The sequence below is a fragment of the Lissotriton vulgaris genome, chromosome 1_1 (genome assembly GCF_964263255.1).
Source record: "Lissotriton vulgaris chromosome 1_1, aLisVul1.2, whole genome shotgun sequence".
Taxonomy (NCBI): Eukaryota; Metazoa; Chordata; class Amphibia; order Caudata; family Salamandridae; genus Lissotriton; species Lissotriton vulgaris.
Genome location: NC_141685.1, coordinates 200,991,369 through 200,998,868, shown reverse-complemented (window position 1 = coordinate 200,998,868; position 7,500 = coordinate 200,991,369). Strand labels below are relative to the sequence as shown.

The following is a 7,500-nucleotide window of genomic DNA, read 5'->3' as shown; positions in this document are numbered from 1 at the left end:
TTGCATTGGCCGGGAATCGAACCCGGGCCTCCCGCGTGGCAGGCGAGAATTCTACCACTGAACCACCAATGCTTCACATGGTGTGTTCACAGGCAGAGCTCTGTCCAAGACAGTGGTCAGGTTCACACACTTAAATTGTACACATATGAACAAAGGGTGCGCAGCAGACATGATAACGCCAACGTTTCACATGATGATGGCAAGAATCAGATGCAGGAGACTATAAGTAATAATGTCTTTGCATTTGCTGAGGTCACTGGCTTGGTACTAGAGTTGTGGTTATCAGGGCATGATGGCAGGCTGCTCCTGACAGAAGTGGCTCACAGAATGCACCCGCCAGATCACCAGCACTATTGTGTTTCAGATCATGTCACTGAACTCTCCTCCTGGAAAATCCTTCCCAATGGCTTTGCCAGATTCTGTGTCCTCCCCAAAATGCTGGGGTGAAACAGGCAGAGTTCTGCGCCCTGCGCCCCTTTACGTGTCCCTAACGCTCTCCCAACGCGCCCTGGTCGGGCACAGCCCTGGTCGGGCTTAGATCACTGGAGCCTCTGGAGATCAAGAACTCCGGAAGCCTAGGGTCAGGCCTATTGCAGAGGCATCTTGTGCCTGGCCATTCCGGGATTGTTGTGTTTCAGGGCCTAGCCATCAATACTCCTGGGATTTCTTTCCATGAGAACCCTCATGTCCCTGTCCTCCCACAAGCCCGAGCTTTTATGTAAAATAAAGTGTGCTCTGTGGGTCTTCCCCTATGTGCTCTCTGCCTAATCTCTTTCTCCCAAGCTGAGCTCTGCAGGTAAATGTATCTATCTGACTGAGGGGCTAGGGAGGGCCTTTCCCAGCAGTCTTACAAGCCAAGAGTTCAGAGAAAGCACCTGCTCTGGGAAGGAGACTCTGCTCACAGAGAAGACAAGTCCAACATAACACAGTGAAGATGGGATGGGCAACACACACGCCTCATGGGCTGGTAGCACGCAAACAGAGGAGCAGGGAGCAACGCTAAGCAGGCAAAGAGAAAAGTCATGTATGAGTCTCATGCACTGTGACCGGTAGTAATACTGGCTCTAACACCATTAGACAGTAGTTTACACATCATAAATTACAACAGTAACAAGACACTAAGCAAATGACAAATGCTGTATGGCATAAAGACGCCTTATATAATACAAGCTCCAGGCAGGCGCACACATGTCAAGACACATATTGAGTCTCAGGAAAGGTATACAGTCAATAGTCTCTGTGGCGATATCGGTTAGCGCGTTCGGCTGTTAACCAAAAGGTTGGTGGTTCAAGCCCACCCAGGGACGTTTCCTTTTGTCTGCATGAAACACAGATACGTACCTTTGCTCTTTCCTGCGTGCGATCCTTTCCCTGAATAGTTCAATCCTCAGCGTTCTCACTGCACCTGCAGTCAATTTCAATAATTAGGATAGAAAACAAAAGGCCAAGCCCTGTAATACAACCGTAGGCATATAAGCAAAGGAAAATAAGTCAAAAGGCCCACAGCATTTGTTCATCTGGCATCGAAGGCTGCAAGGGTAAGGACCTCGTGGCGCAACGGTAGCGCGTCTGACTCCAGATCAGAAGGTTGCGTGTTCAAATCACGTCGGGGTCACTGCTTACCATTTTATTCCCCACTGAGTTCATATATATCATTTCGAAAACAAAGTCAAAAGAAAGCAACCTTGCATTGGCCGGGAATCGAACCCGGGCCTCCCGCGTGGCAGGCGAGAATTCTACCACTGAACCACCAATGCTTCACATGGTGTGTTCACAGGCAGAGCTCTGTCCAAGACAGTGGTCAGGTTCACACACTTAAATTGTACACATATGAACAAAGGGTGCGCAGCAGACATGATAACGCCAACGTTTCACATGATGATGGCAAGAATCAGATGCAGGAGACTATAAGTAATAATGTCTTTGCATTTGCTGAGGTCACTGGCTTGGTACTAGAGTTGTGGTTATCAGGGCATGATGGCAGGCTGCTCCTGACAGAAGTGGCTCACAGAATGCACCCGCCAGATCACCAGCACTATTGTGTTTCAGATCATGTCACTGAACTCTCCTCCTGGAAAATCCTTCCTACTGGCTTTGCCAGATTCTGTGTTCTCCCCAAAATGCTGGGGTGAAACGGGCAGAGTTCTGCGCCCTGCGCCCCTTTACGTGTCCCTAACGCTCTCCCAACGCGCCCTGGTCGGGCACAGCCCTGGTCGGGCTTGGATCATTGGAGCCTCTGGAGATCAAGAACTCCGGAAGCCTAGGGTCAGGCCTATTGCAGAGGCATCTTGTGCCTGGCCATTCCGGGATTGTTGTGTTTCAGGGCCTAGCCATCAATACTCCTGGGATTTCTTTCCATGAGAACCCTCATGTCCCTGTCCTCCCACAAGCCCGAGCTTTTATGTAAAATAAAGTGTGCTCTGTGGGCCTTCCCCTATGTGCTCTCTGCCTAATCTCTTTCTCCCAAGCTGAGCTCTGCAGGTAAATGTATCTATCTGACTGAGGGGCTAGGGAGGGCCTTTCCCAGCAGTCTTACAAGCCAAGAGTTCCGAGAAAGCACCTGCTCTGGGTAGGAGACTCTGCTCACAGAGAAGACAAGTCCAACATAACACAGTGAAGATGGGATGGGCAAGACACACGCCTCACAGGCTGGTAGCACGCAAACAGAGGAGCAGGGAGCTACGCTAAGCAGGCAAAGAGAAAAGTCATGTATGAGTCTCATGCACTGTGACCGGTAGTAATACTGGCTCTAACACCATTAGACAGTAGTCTACACATCATAAATTACAACAGTAACAAGACACTAAGCAAATGACAAATGCTGTATGGCATAAAGACGCCTTATATAATACAAGGTCCAGGCAGGCGCACACATGTCAAGACATATATTGAGTCTCAGGAAATGTATGCAGTCAATAGTCTCTGTGGCGCAATCGGTTAGCACGTTCGGCTGTTAACCGAAAGGTTGGTGGTTCAAGCCCACCCAGGGGCGTATCCTTTTGTCTGCATGAAACACAGATACGTACCTTTGCTCTTTCCTGCGTGCGATCCTTTCCCTGAATAGTTCAATCCTCAGCGTTCTCACTGCACCTGCCGTCAATTTCAATAATTAGGATAGAAAACAAAAGGCCAAGCCCTGTAATACAACCGTAGGCATATAAGCAGAGGAAAATAAGTCAAAAGGCCCACAGCATTTGTTCATCTGGCATCGAAGGCTGCAAGTCTAAGGACCTCGTGGCGCAACGGTAGCGCGTCTGACTCCAGATCAGAAGGTTGCGTGTTCAAATCACGTCGGGGTCACTGCTTACCATTTTATTCCCCACTGAGTTCATATATATCATTTCGAAAACAAAGTCAAAAGAAAGCAACCTTGCATTGGCCGGGAATCGAACCCGGGCCTCCCGCGTGGCAGGCGAGAATTCTACCACTGAACCACCAATGCTTCACATGGTGTGTACACAGGCAGAGCTCTGTCCAAGACAGTGGTCAGGTTCACACACTTAAATTGTACACATATGAACAAAGGATGCGCAGCAGACATGATAACGCCAATGTTTCACATGATGATGGCAAGAATCAGATGCAGGAGACTATAAGTAATAATGTCTTTGCATTTGCTGAGGTCACTGGCTTGGTACTAGAGTTGTGGTTATCAGGGCATGATGGCAGGCTGCTCCTGACAGAAGTGGCTCACAGAATGCACCCGCCAGATCACCAGCACTATTGTGTTTCAGATCATGTCACTGAACTCTCCTCCTGGAAAATCCTTCCCACTGGCTTTGCCAGATTCTGTGTCCTCCCCAAAATGCTGGGGTGAAACGGACAGAGTTCTGCGCCCTGCGCCTCTTTACGTGTCCCTAACGCTCTCCCAACGCGCCCTGGTCGGGCACAGCCCTGGTCGGGCTTAGATCACTGGAGCCTCTGGAGATCAAGAACTCCGGAAGCCTAGGGTCAGGCCTATTGCAGAGGCATCTTGTGCCTGGCCATTCCGGGATTGTTGTGTTTCAGGGCCTAGCCATCAATACTCCTGGGATTTCTTTCCATGAGAACCCTCATGTCCCTGTCCTCCCACAAGCCCGAGCTTTTATGTAAAATAAAGTGTGCTCTGTGGGTCTTCCCCTATGTGCTCTCTGCCTAATCTCTTTCTCCCAAGCTGAGCTCTGCAGGTAAATGTATCTATCTGACTGAGGGGCTAGGGAGGGCCTTTCCCAGCAGTCTTACAAGCCAAGAGTTCAGAGAAAGCACCTGCTCTGGGAAGGAGACTCTGCTCACAGAGAAGACAAGTCCAACATAACACAGTGAAGATGGGATGGGCAACACACACGCCTCACGGGCTGGTAGCACGCAAACAGAGGAGCAGGGAGCAACGCTAAGCAGGCAAAGAGAAAAGTCATGTATGAGTCTCATGCACTGTGACCGGTAGTAATACTGGCTCTAACACCATTAGACAGTAGTTTACACATCATAAATTACAACAGTAACAAGACACTAAGCAAATGACAAATGCTGTATGGCATAAAGACGCCTTATATAATACAAGCTCCAGGCAGGCGCACACATGTCAAGACACATATTGAGTCTCAGGAAAGGTATACAGTCAATAGTCACTGTGGCGATATCGGTTAGCGCGTTCGGCTGTTAACCGAAAGGTTGGTGGTTCAAGCCCACCCAGGGACGTTTCCTTTTGTCTGCATGAAACACAGATACGTACCTTTGCTCTTTCCTGCGTGCGATCCTTTCCCTGAATAGTTCAATCCTCAGCGTTCTCACTGCACCTGCAGTCAATTTCAATAATTAGGATAGAAAACAAAAGGCCAAGCCCTGTAATACAACCGTAGGCATATAAGCAGAGGAAAATAAGTCAAAAGGCCCACAGCATTTGTTCATCTGGCATCGAAGGCTGCATGTGTAAGGACCTCGTGGCGCAACGGTAGCGCGTCTGACTCCAGATCAGAAGGTTGCGTGTTCAAATCACGTCGGGGTCACTGCTTACCATTTTATTCCCCACTGAGTTCATATATATCATTTCGAAAACAAAGTCAAAAGAAAGCAACCTTGCATTGCCCGGGAATCGAACCCGGGCCTCCCGCGTGGCAGGCGAGAATTCTACCACTGAACCACCAATGCTTCACATGGTGTGTTCACAGGCAGAGCTCTGTCCAAGACAGTGGTCAGGTTCACACACTTAAATTGTACACATATGAACAAAGGGTGCGCAGCAGACATGATAACGCCAACGTTTCACATGATGATGGCAAGAATCAGATGCAGGAGACTATAAGTAATAATGTCTTTGCATTTGCTGAGGTCACTGGCTTGGTACTAGAGTTGTGGTTATCAGGGCATGATGGCAGGCTGCTCCTGACAGAAGTGGCTCACAGAATGCACCCGCCAGAAAACCAGCACTATTGTGTTTCAGATCATGTCACTGAACTCCCCTCCTGGAAAATCCTTCCCACTGGCTTTGCCAGATTCTGTGTCCTCCCCAAAATGCTGGGGTGAAACGGGCAGAGTTCTGCGCCCTGCGCCCCTTTACCTGTCCCTAACGCTCTCCCAACGCGCCCTGGTCGGGCACAGCCCTGGTCGGGCTTAGATCACTGGAGCCTCTGGAGATCAAGAACTCCGGAAGCCTAGGGTCAGGCCTATTGCAGAGGCATCTTGTGCCTGACCATTCCGGGATTGTTGTGTTTCAGGGCCTAGCCATCAATACTCCTGGGATTTCTTTCCATGAGAACCCTCATGTCCCTGTCCTCCCACAAGCCCGAGCTTTTATGTAAAATAAAGTGTGCTCTGTGGGCCTTCCCCTATGTGCTCTCTGCCTAATCTCTTTCTCCCAAGCTGAGCTCTGCAGGTAAATGTATCTATCTGACTGAGGGGCTAGGGAGGGCCTTTCCCAGCAGTCTTACAAGCCAAGAGTTCAGAGAAAGCACCTGCTCTGGGAAGGAGACTCTGCTCACAGAGAAGACAAGTCCAACATAACACAGTGAAGATGGGATGGGCAACACACACGCCTCACGGGCTGGTAGCACGCAAACAGAGGAGCAGGGAGCAACGCTAAGCAGGCAAAGAGAAAAGTCATGTATGAGTCTCATGCACTGTGACCGGTAGTAATACTGGCTCTAACACCATTAGACAGTAGTTTACACATCATAAATTACAACAGTAACAAGACACTAAGCAAATGACAAATGCTGTATGGCATAAAGACGCCTTATATAATACAAGCTCCAGGCAGGCGCACACATGTCAAGACACATATTGAGTCTCAGGAAAGGTATACAGTCAATAGTCTCTGTGGCGATATCGGTTAGCGCGTTCGGCTGTTAACCGAAAGGTTGGTGGTTCAAGCCCACCCAGGGACGTTTCCTTTTGTCTGCATGAAACACAGATACGTACCTTTGCTCTTTCCTGCGTGCGATCCTTTCCCTGAATAGTTCAATCCTCAGCGTTCTCACTGCACCTGCAGTCAATTTCAATAATTAGGATAGAAAACAAAAGGCCAAGCCCTGTAATACAACCGTAGGCATATAAGCAGAGGAAAATAAGTCAAAAGGCCCACAGCATTTGTTCATCTGGCATCGAAGGCTGCAAGTGTAAGGACCTCGTGGCGCAACGGTAGCGCGTCTGACTCCAGATCAGAAGGTTGCGTGTTCAAATCACGTCGGGGTCACTGCTTACCATTTTATTCCCCACTGAGTTCATATATATCATTTCGAAAACAAAGTCAAAAGAAAGCAACCTTGCATTGGCCGGGAATCGAACCCGGGCCTCCCGCGTGGCAGGCGAGAATTCTACCACTGAACCACCAATGCTTCACATGGTGTGTTCACAGGCAGAGCTCTGTCCAAGACAGTGGTCAGGTTCACACACTTAAATTGTACACATATGAACAAAGGGTGCGCAGCAGACATGATAACGCCAACGTTTCACATGATGATGGCAAGAATCAGATGCAGGAGACTATAAGTAATAATGTCTTTGCATTTGCTGAGGTCACTGGCTTGGTACTAGAGTTGTGGTTATCAGGGCATGATGGCAGGCTGCTCCTGACAGAAGTGGCTCACAGAATGCACCCGCCAGATCACCAGCACTATTGTGTTTCAGATCATGTCACTGAACTCTCCTCCTGGAAAATCCTTCCCACTGGCTTTGCCAGATTCTGTGTCCTCCCCAAAATGCTGGGGTGAAACGGGCAGAGTTCTGCGCCCTGCGCCCCTTTACGTGTCCCTAACGCTCTCCCAACGCGCCCTGGTCGGGCACAGCCCTGGTCGGGCTTAGATCACTGGAGCCTCTGGAGATCAAGAACTCCGGAAGCCTAGGGTCAGGCCTATTGCAGAGGCATCTTGTGCCTGGCCATTCCGGGATTGTTGTGTTTCAGGGCCTAGCCATCAATACTCCTGGGATTTCTTTCCATGAGAACCCTCATGTCCCTGTCCTCCCACAAGCCCGAGCTTTTATGTAAAATAAAGTGTGCTCTGTGGGCCTTCCCCTATGTGCTCT

The 7,500-nt window shown here is 49.4% G+C and overlaps 12 non-coding genes across 12 annotated transcripts; 7 read left to right on the top strand and 5 right to left on the bottom strand.

Moving 5' to 3' along the window:
• Position 1: 1 nt before the first annotated feature.
• On the bottom strand, positions 2 to 72 carry TRNAG-GCC (transfer RNA glycine (anticodon GCC)). Its single transcript has one exon. It is a non-coding gene; the product is annotated as a tRNA-Gly (tRNA).
• Positions 73 to 1,233: 1,161 nt separating this feature from the next.
• TRNAN-GUU (transfer RNA asparagine (anticodon GUU)) lies at positions 1,234 to 1,307 on the top strand. The gene has a single exon. It is a non-coding gene; the product is annotated as a tRNA-Asn (tRNA).
• Positions 1,308 to 1,543: 236 nt separating this feature from the next.
• Positions 1,544 to 1,615, top strand: TRNAW-CCA (transfer RNA tryptophan (anticodon CCA)). The gene has a single exon. It is a non-coding gene; the product is annotated as a tRNA-Trp (tRNA).
• A 71-nt stretch (positions 1,616 to 1,686) lies between these two features.
• TRNAG-GCC (transfer RNA glycine (anticodon GCC)) lies at positions 1,687 to 1,757 on the bottom strand. Its single transcript has one exon. It is a non-coding gene; the product is annotated as a tRNA-Gly (tRNA).
• Positions 1,758 to 2,918: 1,161 nt separating this feature from the next.
• TRNAN-GUU (transfer RNA asparagine (anticodon GUU)) lies at positions 2,919 to 2,992 on the top strand. The gene has a single exon. It is a non-coding gene; the product is annotated as a tRNA-Asn (tRNA).
• Positions 2,993 to 3,228: 236 nt separating this feature from the next.
• TRNAW-CCA (transfer RNA tryptophan (anticodon CCA)) lies at positions 3,229 to 3,300 on the top strand. Its single transcript has one exon. It is a non-coding gene; the product is annotated as a tRNA-Trp (tRNA).
• A 71-nt stretch (positions 3,301 to 3,371) lies between these two features.
• Positions 3,372 to 3,442, bottom strand: TRNAG-GCC (transfer RNA glycine (anticodon GCC)). The gene has a single exon. It is a non-coding gene; the product is annotated as a tRNA-Gly (tRNA).
• A 1,471-nt stretch (positions 3,443 to 4,913) lies between these two features.
• TRNAW-CCA (transfer RNA tryptophan (anticodon CCA)) lies at positions 4,914 to 4,985 on the top strand. Its single transcript has one exon. It is a non-coding gene; the product is annotated as a tRNA-Trp (tRNA).
• A 71-nt stretch (positions 4,986 to 5,056) lies between these two features.
• On the bottom strand, positions 5,057 to 5,127 carry TRNAG-GCC (transfer RNA glycine (anticodon GCC)). Its single transcript has one exon. It is a non-coding gene; the product is annotated as a tRNA-Gly (tRNA).
• Positions 5,128 to 6,288: 1,161 nt separating this feature from the next.
• TRNAN-GUU (transfer RNA asparagine (anticodon GUU)) lies at positions 6,289 to 6,362 on the top strand. Its single transcript has one exon. It is a non-coding gene; the product is annotated as a tRNA-Asn (tRNA).
• A 236-nt stretch (positions 6,363 to 6,598) lies between these two features.
• Positions 6,599 to 6,670, top strand: TRNAW-CCA (transfer RNA tryptophan (anticodon CCA)). Its single transcript has one exon. It is a non-coding gene; the product is annotated as a tRNA-Trp (tRNA).
• Positions 6,671 to 6,741: 71 nt separating this feature from the next.
• On the bottom strand, positions 6,742 to 6,812 carry TRNAG-GCC (transfer RNA glycine (anticodon GCC)). Its single transcript has one exon. It is a non-coding gene; the product is annotated as a tRNA-Gly (tRNA).
• Positions 6,813 to 7,500: the final 688 nt, after the last annotated feature.